General features: G+C 36.5%; 2 pseudogenes; one reads left to right on the plus strand and one right to left on the minus strand.

The window, feature by feature from the left end:
• The window catches only part of LOC744852 (RNA-binding motif protein, Y chromosome, family 1 member F/J-like), a 193,395-nt pseudogene that overhangs the window by 51,290 nt on the left and 125,671 nt on the right, over nucleotides 1-16,434 (minus strand).
• LOC101059054 (RNA-binding motif protein, Y chromosome, family 1 member F/J-like) overlaps nucleotides 1-16,434 on the plus strand; it is a 64,979-nt pseudogene that overhangs the window by 10,323 nt on the left and 38,222 nt on the right.

The following is a 16,434-nucleotide window of genomic DNA, read 5'->3' on the forward strand; positions in this document are numbered from 1 at the left end:
ATGGTTTGATTGTATAAGACACATACTGTGTCCATGGTTTTATTGCTGGAGACTCATCCTGAATCTATTGTATCGTACTATCACCTACAGACTTTGTCCAGGGATTTATTGTGGGAAATTCAGGCTTGGTCCACAGCTTGTCTACATCAGCTATTTGTTGTGTCCAAGAATATCATGCTGGAGAACCATTCAGGATCCCCTGTGTGACTGTATAAGTTTCAGACTATGTCCAGGCATTTCCTACTATAAATTCAGCCTGATTCCATGGTAGGACCATATCAGCTGTAACATCTCTCCAGGGATTCACTGCTGCTGTTTTACCCGGAATCAATGATTGAGTCCAAGATACTGGTGGGTGTTCAGCGTGGGTCCATGGTTGGAATATATCTTGTTCCCAGGGAATTACTCCTAGAGTTTCAGCCAGAATCCATGTTGTGAGTATATCAGTTTCAGACTGTCTCCAAGGATGTAATAATAGTGATTCAGCCTGGATACACATTGTGACCATATCAGATATAGGAGAGTGTATCCATGAATTCATCACTAGTGATTCAGCTTGGGTCCCTAGTGTGATTATATCAGTTTCCAACTGTTTCAGGAATGTATTGCTGGAAACTCAACCTGGTTTCACAACATTATTGTTTCAGTATCAAAACGTATCCAGTTTTTTACTGCTGGCAGATAAGCCATGGTCCACAATGAGACTGGATTAAATTCAGATGGGAGCCAAGTATTTCCTTCTAGATATTCAGGCTGTAATTTTGTCCAAGGACTTACTGGTGTCATTTCATCAAGGGTCAATGGTATGACAGTTTCAGCTATAGTTTTTGCCCAGGGGTTCATTACTGGAAATCTATCCTGGATCCATTGTGGGACTGTCTTAGCTATAGGCTCTGTCAAAGGCAATAAGGCTGGAAGTTCTTCTTGGTTCCAAAATTTGACTTCATCACATACAGAATGTGTCCAGAGATTCACTGCTGGAGATTTGGCAATAGTCCACAGTATGATTGGATCAGTTTTCCTCAATAGATGGGTGGATGTTAATCCTTGAAATTCAGCCTTTGTCCATACTGTGACTGTATCTGATAACATATTTGTCCAAGAGTTTACTGTTGGAGTTTCAGTCTGGATCCACAGTGGCACTGTGGAAGTTTCAGATTATGTCAGGGATTTAATTCTCAAGACTTTCCCTGAATGCATGGTGTTAATATAGTAGCTTCATTTTGTACCCAGGAATTGATTACACCAAAGTCTTTCTGAATCGAGTGTCTCAAAGTGTCATCTTCAACTTGGGTCCAGGATCTAACTTTATCACTTTCAACCTCACCCCAGAGTCTAAATGCATAATCTCATGATGTATCCAGTCTCTTAACTTATCAGTCACAGATCGGTTCCAAAACCTCACTATTGCAGTTTCAGACTGTATCTAATGATGATCTGTCAGAGTTACTGGTTCTCTCCACTGTGTGACTGTCTCTGCTTGAGACTGAAACAAAAGTTTGATATCAGCTTCAGTGTGATTCTAGGGTCTGCATTTATCACCTTCAGGTTGGGGCCCAGGTACCACTGTTTCCATTCCAGTTTGGGCCCAGTACCTAACTGGATCTGTTTCTGATTGGGTCCAATGTTCTTTTTTCCATTCTTCAGTCTGGGTTCTGGGTCTCAATATTTTAAATTTATGCTGAATCCAGGGTCTCATTCTTTCAATTTCAGTTTGTAACCATGGATTAATTGCACCAGCTTTCAGGCAAGTCAAGAGTCTTCTTGACTGAGTTTCTGCCTAGGCCCACATTTGGACTATGGCTGTTTCAGGCTGACTCCAGGGTCTGATCATGTCAACTTTAGAGTGAAGTAAGGGCTCAATTATGTTCATAATAGGAGGCATGTCTGCATCAGGGGTTTGAGTATAATAGCCTAATGTTTATTCAAGTTACTAAATCTATCCATTTGATTTGAGGGCCTGATCATACTGGTTTTATTTTGCATCCAAGACCTAATAGTGTCACCTTTTGACTTAGCACATGAATATGGAGTATGCAGTATAGAAGAAATCAAGAACCAAGTTGACTTAGGTTCCGCAAGAGTCCAGTATCCATCTGTCTTTTCTATAGTTTCTTGGGATCCAAATACATTCAAGAGTAGCTGACACCATGGTTCAAAAATATGGGTTACTGTAGGATATGGAAATCCATCTTCACTGAGGGATGAATGAGCCCATAGTTCAATTTTATTAACTATGAAAGGTACTGGTGGAATCTAGTTGTAAGTTGATGGTTTAGCACCAGGGTTAACTCTATGAGCTACATGATATGTTTGGTGTCTAATACTCTCTTCACTGGATTGAATCTGTTCCTGTTTTATAAGACACAAATTGTTTCCAAGTTGCAACTTCAGGAGTAATTTCTAGCCAAGGTCTAGCTACAATTTGTCCATGAGACAGAACATTAACAGATTGAACTTGAGACTGACCAGTATCAATCTCAGAAGGAACTTGAGATCCACCTAGGCGCCTTGAAAAGAGAAACCAGGATCCACCACTATTAACTAATGGTAGAGTATGAAGCCTAATTTTACTAGCTAATGTATTAATCCAGGATCTTGCTGAATCAGTCACAGCTTGATATTTATAATTTGTTGTCTTTTTCTGAGGAAGATTCCAGGGTATAGGTATAATAGCTGTTTGGGAGTTCTGGGGTCCAGAAAAAAAGAAATATTGAGAAGTGTCAGTTTCTGGGGTACTCCAGCATTCAGCTGTATCAGGATGATCCCACGGTTTGGCAACAGGAGAAATCCAGGATCATACCATTGGGAATTTGCTAGCTGAGGAGAGGTGACCACTTTGAAAGTGTAATAGTCTTTTGGCATGAAAAAAGTCTCTATTATTTGAACCAAAAACATTGAATAAGTATGCTGGTGCTTTCTGTTCACTGGGGAAGTGCTTAATCTTCTCCATGTTTGTACTGAGAATCCATGGAAGACCAAAGTGTCAGAGCCTATGTTACAGCTAAGTGTGTTTTGTGGACTATTTTCTACTCCAGGAGGAAAATTGCACGGTAGGGAACAAATACGACCCAGTGGTTTCTGGGATATCTTGATAGGCCATCTAATCCAAGATATGTAAAACCTGTCCTGATGACAAGAACAGGGTCATAAACAGGCTTCTGAGGTATCACTGACCAGGCCTACCAGTTCCCAGTGACAGCCAAAGAGGGAAAGAATGGACTATTTTGCTGTACCTGAATGGGTGGAAACAAAGATAACCATATATGTTAGAAATACATATAGACATATAGTATACATGTATTAAAATATATAATGTATAAATTACATATATATGCAATACATATATGTTAATTATAAAATACACAGACACATATATTGTGTATGTTTAGGGATACTTATATTTATAAATTAGTTATATAGCTTATATGGTTTATACATATATTAAATTATAAGTGTAAATTATACTTTTCTATTACATGTAAATTTCATATTACTTGATGGACAGTATTAAATATTACATGGTACATACTTCAAGAGTTCCACATAACATTTAGGCACAAATAATTCTAACTATGTTTAAAAGAGTAAAATAAAATACCAGAAGCAAATTAGTGGAAAGTTCTCAACAATAAAAAATCAACTACATACGCAACATGATTATCTGAAGATTACTTATGTTCTTTGTCATGTAATTTTAGGCAAAGCACAATTTATACAGTCATATGAAATGAGTGTTTGTATCACCTCCTCTGCCATTATGTTTGTTGAAGCCATCATCATTTGTTTGGCCTCTCTGCTTGATTCTGATGCCCACTTGTAGCTAACATTTTGTTCTCCCTATAGCCGCAATTACCCTCAGAGGAAAAGCACTTATTCTAAAATTGACTACATAATTTGAAGTAAAACACTCCTCAGCAAATGCAAAAGAATAGAAATCATTAAAAAAAAAAACAGTTTCTCAGGCCACAGTGCAATCAAATTAGAACTCAATATTTAAAAACTCACTCAAAACTGCACAATTACATGGAAACTGAACAACTTGCTCCTGAATGACTACTTGGTAAATAATGAAGTGAAGGCAGAAATAAATATGTTCTTTGAAACCAATGTGAAAAAAGACAAGTTACCAGACTCTCTGGGAAACATTTAAAGCAGTGTTTCAAGGGAAATTTACAGCACTTAATGTCCACAACAGAAAGTAGGAGATAACTAAAATCAGCACACTAACATCAAAATTAAAAGAACAAGAGAACACAAACAAGAGCAAGCGAATTAAAAAGCTAGCAGAAGATAAGAAATAACTAAGATCAGAGCAGAACTGAAGGAGATAGAGACATGAAAAACCCTTCAAAACATCAATGAATCCAGGAGCTGGTTTTTTGAAAAGATCAACAAATACATAGACCACTAGCCAGACTAATAAAGAAGAAAAGAGAGAAGAATCAGAAGAATCAAAAAGACACAATAAAAAGTGATAAAGGGGAGATCACCACTGATTCCACAGAAATGCAAATTACCATCAGAGAATACTATAAATACCTCCATGCAAAGAAACTAGAAAATCTAGATGAAATGCATAAATTCCTGGATGCACACACTCTCCCAAGTCTAAACCAGGAAGAAGTCATATCCCTGAATAGACCAATAACAAGTTCTGAAATTGAGGCAGTAATTAATAGCCTACCAATGAAAAAGAAAAAAAAGTCCAGGACTAGACAGATTCACAGATGAATTCTACCAGAGGTACAAAGAGGAACTGATACCATTCATTCTGAAAACATGCCAAACTATAGAAAAAGAGGAAATCCTCCGTAACTCCTTTTATGAGGCCAGCATCATTCTGATAACCAAATCTGGCAGAGAAACCGCAAAAAAAGAAAATTTCAGGCCAATTTCCCTGATGAATATTGATGCAAAAATCCTCAATGAAATAAAGGCTAATAGAATCCAGCAGCACATCAAAAAGTGTATTCACCATGATCAAGTTGGGTTCATACCTGGGATGCAGGCTGATTCAACATAAGCAAATCAATAAACATAATCCATCACATAAACAGAACCAATGAAAAAACCACATGATTATCTCAATATATCCAGAAAAGCCCTTCCACAAAATTCAACACCCCTTCATGGTAAAAACTCTTAATAAACTATGTATTGATGGAACATATTTCAAAATAATAGAAGCTACTTATGACAGACCTACAGCCAATATCATACTGAATGGCAGAACCTGGAAGCTTTCCCTTTGAAAACCTGCAGAAGACAAAAATGCCCCCTCTCTCACCCCTCCTATTCACCACAGTATCGGAAGTTCTGACCAGGGCAATTAGGAAAGACAAAGAAATAAAGGGTATTCAAATAGGAAAAGAGGAAGTCTTGTAGTCTGTTTTTGCAGACTACAAGACTGTATATTTAGAAAACCCCACTGTCTGAGCTCAAAATTTCCTTAAGCTGATAAGCAACTTCAGCAAAGTCTCAAGATACAAAATCAATGTGCAAAAATCACAAGCATTCCTATATATCAACAGCAGACAGAGAGTCAAATCATGTGTGAATTCACACAGTTGCTACAAGGAGAATAAAATACCTAGGGATACAACTTACAAGAGATGTGAAGGACCTCTTCAAGGAGAACTACAAACCACTGCTCAAGGAAATAAGAGAGGACACAAATCAATGGAAAAACATTTCATGCTCATTATAGGAAGAATCAATATCATGAAAATGACCATACTGCCCAAAGTAATTTATAGATTCAATGCTATTCCCATCAAGCTACCATTGAATTTCTTCACAGAATTGTTAAAAAGTATTTTAAACTTCATATGGAGCCAAAAAGAGCCCACATAGCCAAGACAATCCTAAGCAAAAAGAACAATGCTGGAGGCATCAAGCTACCTGAATTCAAATTATAATACAAGGCTACAGTAACCAAAATAGCATGGGACTGGTATCAAAACAGAGATATAGACCAGTGAGACAGAACAGAAGCCTCAGAAGTAACACCACACTGGTACAACCATATGATCCTTGACAAACCTGACAAAAACAAGCAATGGGCAAAGGATTCCCTGTTTAATAAATGTTGTTGGGAAAACTGGCTAGCCATATGCACAAAACTGAAACTACACCCTTTCCTTACACCTTATACAAAAATAAGCTCAAGATGGATTAAAGACTTAAATGTAAGACCTAAAACCAAAAAAGGCCTAGAAGATAAACCTAGGCAATACCATTTAGGACATAGGCATGAGCAAACACCTCATGTCTAAAGCACCAAAAGCAATGGCAATAAAAGCAAAATTGACAAATGGAATCTAAGTAAACTAAAGAGCTTCTGACAGCAAAGGAAATTATCATTAGAGTGAACAGGCAACCTATAGAATAGGAGACAATTTTTGCACTCTATCCATCTGACAAAGGACCAATACCCACAATCTACAAAGAACTTAAGCAAATTTACAATAAAAAAACCAACCCATCATAAAGTGGGTGAAGGGTATGAACAGACACTTCTCAAAAGAAGACATTTATGCAGCTGACAAAAATATGAAAAAAAGCTCATCATCAATGGTCATTAGAGAAATGCAAATCAAAACCATAATGAGATACCATCTCAGGCCAGTTAGAATGGTGATCATTAAAAAGTCAGGAAACAACACATGCTGGAGAGGATGTGGAGAAAAAGAATGCTTTTACACTGTTGATGGGACTGTAAATTAGTTCGACCATTGTGGAGTACAGACAGGTTATTCCTCAAGGATCTAAAACTAGAAATACCATTTGACCCAGCATTCCCATTATGGGTTGTATATCCAAAGGATTGTCAATCATTCTACTATAAAGACACATTCACACTTATGTTTATTGAGGCATTGTTCACAATAGCAAAGACTTGGAACCAACCCAAATGTCCATCAATGATAGCGTGGATAAAGAAAATGTGGCACATATACACAATGGAATAGTAAGCAGCCATAAAAAAGTATGAGTTCATATCCTTTGCAGGGACATGGGTAAAGCTGGAAAGCATCATTCTCAGCAAACTAACACAAGAACAGAAAGCCAAACACTGCATGTTCTCTCTTATAAGCTGGAGTTAAAAAATGAGAACACATGGACACAGGAAAGGCAACATCACACACTGGGCCTTTAGTGGGCTGGAGGGCTAGGGGAGGGATAGCGTTAGGAGAAATACCTAATGTATATGATGGGTTGATGGGTGCAGCAAACCACCATGGCACGTGTATACCTATGTAACAAAACTGCACATCTGCACATGTACCCCTGAACTTAAAGTATATAAAAAAGGAAATACATATAGACATATAGTATATCTGCATTAAAATATATAATGCATACATTTCATCTATATGCAATACATATATGTTAGTTATAACATATACAGATACATATATTATGTATGTTTAGGAATACTTAGATTTATAAGTTAGTTATATAGCTTATATGGTTTATATATATTAAATTATAAGATATTAACTTAAAAGTATAAATTATACATTTCTATCACATGCAAATTTCATATTACTTGATTGACAGTAATAAATTTTACATGGTACATACTACATGAGTTCCATGTAACATTTAGGTATAAATAATTGTAACACTGGTTAAAAAAGTGAAATCAAATACCAGAGGGAATTTAGAAGAAAGTTCAAAACAATAAAAAATCACCTACATACTCAACATCATTATCTGCATATTACTTATGCCCTCAGCCAAGTAACTTTATGCAAAGCACAACTTATACGGTCACATGAAACGACTGCATGTATCACCTCCTCTGCCATTACATTTGTTGAAGCATCATCATTTGTTTAGTTTCTCAGCTTGAATCTGATACTCACTTGCAGCTTACAGTTTGTTCTCCAAGTAGTCAGAATTATACTCAGAATAAACAAAAGGATTTGTCTTTGATCTCACTTAAGTGTTTTCCTTTGTTCATCTTGCCACATGTTGGGAGTATGACTACTTGCTTAATTCTAGTCTCTGAATTATTTCAATGGTTATTTTGTCTGCCTGAAATTCTCTTCCTCCAAATGTCTGCCTAGATTTCTTCCCCAAGGGTTTAGTCTTTGCTCAAGTAAAGCATTTTAAAGGCATGTGACTCCAAAAACACTTTTTCCAACATCTTTGCATCACCTAATTAACTATGAACTATAGTTGATGTAAAAAATGTTTGTAAAATGTGCTTAGGTTAAATGTGCCAGTGTTATTGATAGTACCCTTAATACTTTTAGTCTTTGCACGGAAAAGCAATAAAACTAGAACAAGCCAGGAAACCACCTTTTCAAAGTTGTGGGAGGCGGAGACCACCACCTTCTTCAAAAAACAGGATACCTGCAGGAAGTCTGAGATCTGGAAGACGAAGTAGTGGAGGAACAAGAGGGTGGCTTCTCTCATATGAAGGACACTTCGGTAATGTTTTAAAATATAAAAATGGAACCACAGGACTGAAAGAAAGTAAGTTTGACGATATCAAATTTTCTCAATTTTATCTATTTCCTTTATGAACAGAAAATTAACTTACAGATAAAATTATTTCTAAGTACTAAAGGTGTATTATCAGAATGATTGAACTAATATCTAAAATTCATTTTAAAGTTGTAATAACTTTGCATTGAAATAACAAAAATTTGAAACTGAGTTGTGTTTATGAATGCTGATTGCCTGCACTCAACAAGTTTTCTGCAGAACTCATTTATATTCATTATACTTTAGAGTTTTCAACTTTGGGGCCCAGAACTTCATATCAGTTGTAACATCAAAATAGGATGGAATATTTAAAATTTTCCAACAGGAAAAAAGTAACTCAGTACTTAAGATTGATTTTGCAATATTTGTTTTTTTGTGTATACATGTGCTAACATCTATGCAAATCTATTGCTTTGTAATTTTGATAGAGAGTTTGTACATTGGTCTGCCATAAAGCATTTTCAATTTAAGAAACGTAGAACTTTAATTTCTGAAAACAGTCAGTGACTCTGGAAAGGTCTAATAACCACGGCTTCACAGATATATATATGTATCTTTCTTTGCTGAAGGATGAGTCACTGAAAATGATATTTATGAGTGATTTACACCATAGAAATGAGGGGTCGATTTTTACGTAAAAAAGAAAAACTAACCATATATTTGAAAACAAAACAAAACAAAACAAAATGATTGGATGGGCTGGGTGAGATGGCTCATGCCTGTTATCTCAGAACTTGGGAAGTATGGGATGGGGGGACCACAAGGTCAGGAGTTCCAGACAAACATGGTGAAACCCTGTCTCTCCTAAAGGTATAAAAAATTAGCCTGGCATGGTAGCTTGCACCTGTAATCCCAGCTACTTGGCTGAGGCAGGAGAATCACTGGAATCTGGGAGGTGGAAGCTGCAGTGAGGTGAGATCACACGATTGCACTGTAGCCTGGGGTAATAGGGCAAGAGTCCATCTCAATAACAAATAAATAAATAAATAAATAAATAAATAAATATATCAGTTAACTTGTATTGTCTATTAACAAACCTTCAAAAATCTATCATTTATTTTTGGGTTTTAATAACCAGATGTGTAATTAACTGGAGATGTTCTTTTGAAGCTGAAATTGCAGTGTTTGCTCCATTTTAAGATGCATAGTTTCATGATTATTTTGTCTCCGTTGATCTTGAGGGTGAGGTTCAATAATATTCTGTCATGTAAGAGAATGTGTGTATTCTAACCTGTAACGCCACCTGGCAATTGGCATATGTCTATATTTTTTGTAGATATATGAAAAATATTTTTATATTATGTAATATGCAATTCTTAAAGATTATTAAAATTTAACAGTCTAATCTGAAAATCAGTGTTTTATAAGGGAATTGTAAGAATTCTATATTCTGTTAACAAATTTTAGAGGTAAGGTATTTTCCTGACGTATCACTTTTTGATATTGTAAATATTTGAGTTTCTTTGAATAGAATTTAGTTTATCTTTATCATATGCTTTGAAAATTTTTCCTCATAACAGAATGATATAAAGTCATTTATCATTTTTCTTTTAATATTTTTATGTATAGTATACTTAGACATTTTACTGATCAATATCTGCTCCCTGTTCACTCCCTACTTTTCCCACATCTCTCTCATAGAAAATATTATGATTCTTGAGTTTCTTTCTAGATTTTCTAAATGGAGTTTTCTTGCTTGAATTGTACTAATTTCATATAAAAATGTTAATTTTATTAGTTTAGACAAATGTGAATTTGTAAGATTATAATATGTAGAAAATCTTTATAAAAAACTAAAACTTAGCCATTTAAGAAACAGTGATGTTAGTTAACTAAGGAGTTTGTTTGAGGCCGGGCGCAGTGGCTCACGCCTGTAATCCCAGCACTTTGGGAGGCCGAGGAGGGCAGATCACGAGGTCAGGAGATCGAGACCATCCTGGCTAACACAGTGAAACCCTGTCTGTACTAAAAACACACACACGCACAAAAATAGCCAGGTGTGGTGGCGGGCACCTGTAGTCCCAGCCACTCAGGAGGCAGAGGCAGGAGAATGGCATGAACCTGGAGGCTGAGCTTGCAGTGAGCCAAGATCGTGCCACTGCACCCCAGCCTGGGTGAAAGAGCAAGACCCCACCTCAAAAAAAAGAAAAAGAAAAAAAAGAGTTTGTTTGAAATGCAGATGATGGTGGATACACTCTTGATCTCAACATGAGTTATTCTAGGGGACTCACTCCAGTTAAAAGTGGTCCCTCTTCAAGAAGTGGAGGGCCTCCTCCTAAAAATCTGCTCCTTCTGCTGTGGCAAGAAGCAATAGTTGGATGGGAGGCCAAGGTAAATGCTACCTGATAGAAAGACCATAGTTTTTGTAGGACTAAAAATGAGCCATTTTACCTGGATGCTTAACTTTAAGTTTATCAAACAAAATAGAAGTGACATACACATTGGCTTAATTGGTGATCGATCACTTTGAGTATAGTTTCTCTCTCACTAGGTACATTTCAGGTTTATGGTGAAGAAATACTCCAGCTTCTCATTGCAGATCAAGGAATTGATTAGAGTGAGGCCAACGTTTCTTTTAATCCTGTGTTTGCTAGAGGATTCCCCTTTATTTTTCTAAAAGCTCCTAGCAGTATTCTTTGATGGTAGGCTTCTTCATCTAATGAATTCATCCATTTCCTAGGTCCCGTGGTAATGGTCCCCTGATGTTCCAATCTGAAAATTGCTTGTTCAGCTTCTTTGTTGGGTTGGAGTCTTGTTCTTACCAGGTCAGAGTGCGTTGGTGAGATGATGGCTCACTACAGCCTCAAATTCCTGGGCTCAAGCAATTCTCCTGTTTCAGCCTCCTGAGATGCTGCAACTACAGGCATGCACCACTACACCTAGCTAAATTTTTTTCCTATTTTTTTGTGGAGAGAGGATCTCACTACATTTTCAAAACTGACATTAAAGCCTGGGGCTTGAGCAGTCCAGCTGCCTCAGCCTTCTACACTGGCTCACAGTGTCAGCCACTGAGCTGGGCCATCCAGCTTCTGAGACCTCAATAAGCTTATGTGCAAGGCATTCTTCCTGCTTATATGAAGATTCAAAAGAACTACAAGAGCATTTAGCAGAAAAGGAGTCACTGGGCTTAAATATAATTTAAAAATAAATTCAAGGCTTGAAAGGTAGACATGAAGGAGTTCAATATTCTTAAGTGAGCATCGCAGAAGGACGGTGTTGTGAAATATAAGGGGATGTAAATCAATAATTAAGATTGTACCGGGAGGTTTAAACATTAACAGAAGATCCTTAGTGTAAAATTTGAAATTATTTGAGGAGAGTACTTAGAACTAAGCAACACGAGGTGAGCAGTAGGATTTAATAGAAGCAGTATTTTTCAGAAGGATAATTTTAAGATTGCAGACTAAACAGAAGAAAGCAAGACAATAAATAAAAGTTCTTAGCAAAGAAGTTTAAGCAGAACAAATTAAAATTCTTACTTAGTCCTCCATCCTAATATGGAGGAAACTGAAAACCGACATTTTCAATTTTACATTTCATATGTAGACTGTCAGTGAAGCTAGGTATTTATTGACTTCAGGACACAAAAGCCAACATATTTCATTGGAAAATTCGCTAGTGAACATATCATACGTGAAAGGCTGACATTTAAGGAATAGCTAGTGAAGAGGATATTAAAGAAGAACCTTCTCTATTTTGAAATAGCAACAATGTGGTAATGACCCCTTTAACGTTACTGGTTATTGAAATAAAAGTAAATGTTGGCCATCATTAGAAAATCTTCACTAATACATTTTAATTTGTCAACATTAGACAGCCACTTAGAGATAGAGCCACTTAGAGTCAACATAGAGCCAGCCACTTAGAGATAAAGGAGAACTTTTATGTAAAAATTTAGCATGTAGTCATTCAAAGGTAGCAGTATTTGTGTGTGTGAGATGAATTTAACAACATGGGAAAATTTACCTTCTTCAGCTGAGAAAGGACAATTTATGTAAACTTTAAAATCAGTGAAAAGTTTGATGGTTTTACATGTTTTCCCTCTGTCATTAGTAGTCATCAGTCATTCATGTGAAGAGGAAAATAATAACTAAGCTGTTATTAACATTACAAATGAACTTTACCTGAGAATTAGTGTTAGCCTTCAGCTTCATTAGAAGAACTGGCCTTGCAGGAGCCATGGGATTATCCAAAGCCATAAGAAATATTCTCAGTGTCATGATTGGCTAGTAATTTAGGAAACAAAGAATGGAGTCATAGAAGCAATAATTTTAAAAAGTTGTTTGAGAGAAGATAAAATAGTGTTTCAGATCTGGTGTTCTTTACATAATGTTCCATCACGTGAGTGTTAAATATCCCATATCACGTGGAAGAGAGAATTATGGAGGTCCTCCATGCAGAGTGACAATCTCTTCCTGGATAAATGACCATATGTCACCAAGAGATGATGGTTATGCAATTAAGGAGAGTTAAAGGAAAAATGAAATAAAATAGTTGATTTTTTTTGTTGTGCTGATGAAATTCACATAACAAAAGTACATATTATAAGGTAAAGAGTTAAGTGGTGTTTAATACATTCTGTGTCATGCAACAACTACCTCCATCGAGTTCCAAAACATTTTCATGATTCCAAGCTAAAACTCCAACTACCAGTTAAGCAGTTCCTTCCATTTTCTCCCTTCCCTCAGCTGCTAGCAAACACCAGTCAGTGTTCCACCTCTGAATTTATCTGTTGTGGGTACTTAATGTTAATGGGCTCAAACACTACATGACTTTTTGCATCTGTCTCTTTTCCCTTTGCATGATGTTTCGAAGGTTCATTTACATTGCAGCACTTCACTCCTTCCACAAACTGTTAACCCATTATTTTATTTGGGGTGTTTCCACCACAGTGTTTCTATGCACCAATATTTGTTTGAGTATACTTATTCGATTCTGGGTATGTATATAAGTGGAATAGCTTGGTTCTATGATAATTATGTTTGTTTTCTTGAGGAACCACCACATTTCTCCATAGAAGTTGCATCATTTTCCATTCCAACAAGTATTGTATCAGGGTTCCAGTTTATCTACATCCCCTCAAACACTTGGTATTTCCTGCTTTTACTGCCATTCCAGTGTGTGTGTGTGTGTGTGTGTGTGTGTGAAGTATGGTATCTCGTTGTGGATTTGAAATACATTTTCTGAATCACTGATTATGAGTATCTGTTCCATGTGCTTTCTGGGTATTTGCCTATTTTATTGGAGAAATAGCTATTTAGATGTTTGGCAATTTAATTGTGTTTAAGTTGTTATTTAGATATATTTTTGGATACTAGAATTTAAAAATTTAAAATTTGTTGCTTAAACTCATGCACACAGACATCATCCAAGTTCCCGAGAAGCTAGGGATTATGCTCCACCACCTAGAGGCTATGCATACTGTGATTATGGTCATTCTAGTCAGGATGAACATTCCTCTACAGGATATAAGTACTATAATGTTATCTGGATTTATTAAATTGATTTCTTAAATTGTTCTTTCTGCCATTAAGAACACTTTTTTATTATTTTTTTTTCAATTTAGTGATCGTGGTGGCTACTCTGAGGCCTGTGGTAGAGATCTTTCTCAATGAGTAAGTGGAAGTTCTTACAGAGATGCATTTCAGAGATATGGTAATGGTCCAGGATGGATTTGTAAATTATAGAATTACATTTAATAGATCAGATCATTATTTACATGAAATTCTAAGGAAAATTATAAAGAACAAATATAACGTGCTTCAAGAATGAGTATTCTTAACAGTATAAAATATAGGGAACGAGATGAAAGTGAGAACTTCAGTTCATGTTCAGAAAATGTGACTCAACATTTACCTTAGAATTAAACTTGTCAAGCTTCAAAATACTACTCTTACACTTATTTTAAATAAAACCTTCTACTATTGCAGGCTTAATTATTATCCTGTCAACAAAGGCAGAGGAAAGCAGATATTTCCAAATAGTACTTTAATTAGTTCATGCTTTAGTGATAGCAGTAAAAATGTTTAAATGTAGCCCAACATATTATTTTATCAACTCTGCTGGGACCTCTCATGGTGCACCACCTGCACAAGGACCTGGGATGTCTTATGGTGGAAGCAGCTATCACGATTATAACAATACTCGAGATAGATATGGCAGAAGTCGGGAGAGTTACTCAAGGAGTTGCAGTGATTTTTATTCGTGTGGTCATGAGCACTTTGGCAGAAAAGACTGAAGGAATACACCTTCTCTGGATAGGGTGCACCCTGCTCCTCATGTAGCATATCGTAGGTCAAGTTAAGTGGCATCTATAGGAGATAGTGGGGAAAGTCAACCTGAAAAAGGAGACTGAAGCAGATATTAAAGCAAGTATCCAAAATAATGGTTATTGCATACCAAACCTTGTTTGCAAATTGAAAATTGAAATGTTATTTCTGCATTGTTACCTGTGTATTACTGAAAGAAACATGTTGGTTTTGTGGAGAGAAGTAGATAATAACTTCCTCCGTGAAGTTTTTGAGGAATTCAAAGGAAAAGGAATGGTTTTCAAGTAATTTCGTACTTGTTAATGCTATTTGAAAACTATCTGTTTAGATGTAATATCTATATTAAAATTTTCAGAATACATTGTTACATGTAATGCAAAATGCCTGATGTTATTGCTCAGCTATACATGCTTAAAAGCAAATACAATAGGAGAGTAAATTGTGTTGTTTGTTGAACATTTTTCTTTGTTTCTTTGAACACAAATGGAAACAAAATTAGGCATATATTACATCTCCCTTGCAAGCTGCACAAGTTTTCTAATTAGGCTCTTTCTCTTTAAAAATTTACAAGCTTAAAATGTTTCAGAAGTCTTTAGAAGGACTACAAAATTATCTGCATCACCATATTTTTTAGAGGAATAGTACAGGTGAAAGGATGTAATTACATGTGGTTGATACTAAAGTTTAAGACATCTGGAACATTCTACTTGAAGCATTCTGTGACTGAAGGGGGATAACGGTAATGAAAACTTTCTTTTTTAACCTAAATCAAAAGTGTACCAGCGGAGTTTCTCAAGTGCATAGCATAATGAAATTAAATGTTCCTAGTTTAAATAGTGGAAAGTAATCAACACATGCATGACCTCACACACTTGTCATTTTGAGGTGATAAAACGTGATATGCCCCATCTTACATTTATTAGAGAAAGAATGTGTTATCCCTAGTTAAAGTCAGCATGCTGCAGAAAAGGTTTTTAACCAATTCCTCCTTTCTAACTAGAAATATGTGTTCTTGATCCAACATCTCCTCAGTATACCCTCTTCACTAAACACCACCCCAACCATTGGAGTCGCTACTTCTGTGAGATCTGCTTTTAGATTTCATATAGGAACGAGGTAGTGGGCTATTTGCCTTTCTGATAACTGGCTTATGTCATTTAACAAAATGGCATGCACACATTCACCAGATTCACACACATTGTCACAACTGGCAGGATTTCCTTCTTTGACAATGCAGCGCATTTTTCCATTGTGTTTATGTGCCCTATTTTTTTATCCACTCATCAATTGAGGGACACTCAAGTTGCTTCCGTATCTTGGCCATAGCGAAACTGTGAAGAGTGCAGCAATAATTGCATGGGTGCACGCACCGCTTCAGCATACTGATTTGTGTACCTCTGTGTGTGCCCCGGTATTCTGATTTGCTGGATCATATGGTGGGTGGTTCTACTTGTAGATTTCTGGAGACTCTTTTTTCATTTTTATTCTTGAGATGGAGTCTCGCTCTGTCGCCCCGGCTAGAGTGCAGTGGCGCGATCTTGGCGCACTGCAAGCTCCGCCTCCCAGGTTCATGCCTTTCTCCTGCCTCAGCCTCCCGAGCAGCTGGGACTACAGGCGCCCGTCACCACGCCCGGCTAATTTTTTGTATTTTTAGTAGAGACGG

The sequence above is a fragment of the Pan troglodytes genome, chromosome Y, assembly GCF_028858775.2.
Source record: "Pan troglodytes isolate AG18354 chromosome Y, NHGRI_mPanTro3-v2.0_pri, whole genome shotgun sequence".
NCBI classification, from domain to species: Eukaryota; Metazoa; Chordata; class Mammalia; order Primates; family Hominidae; genus Pan; species Pan troglodytes.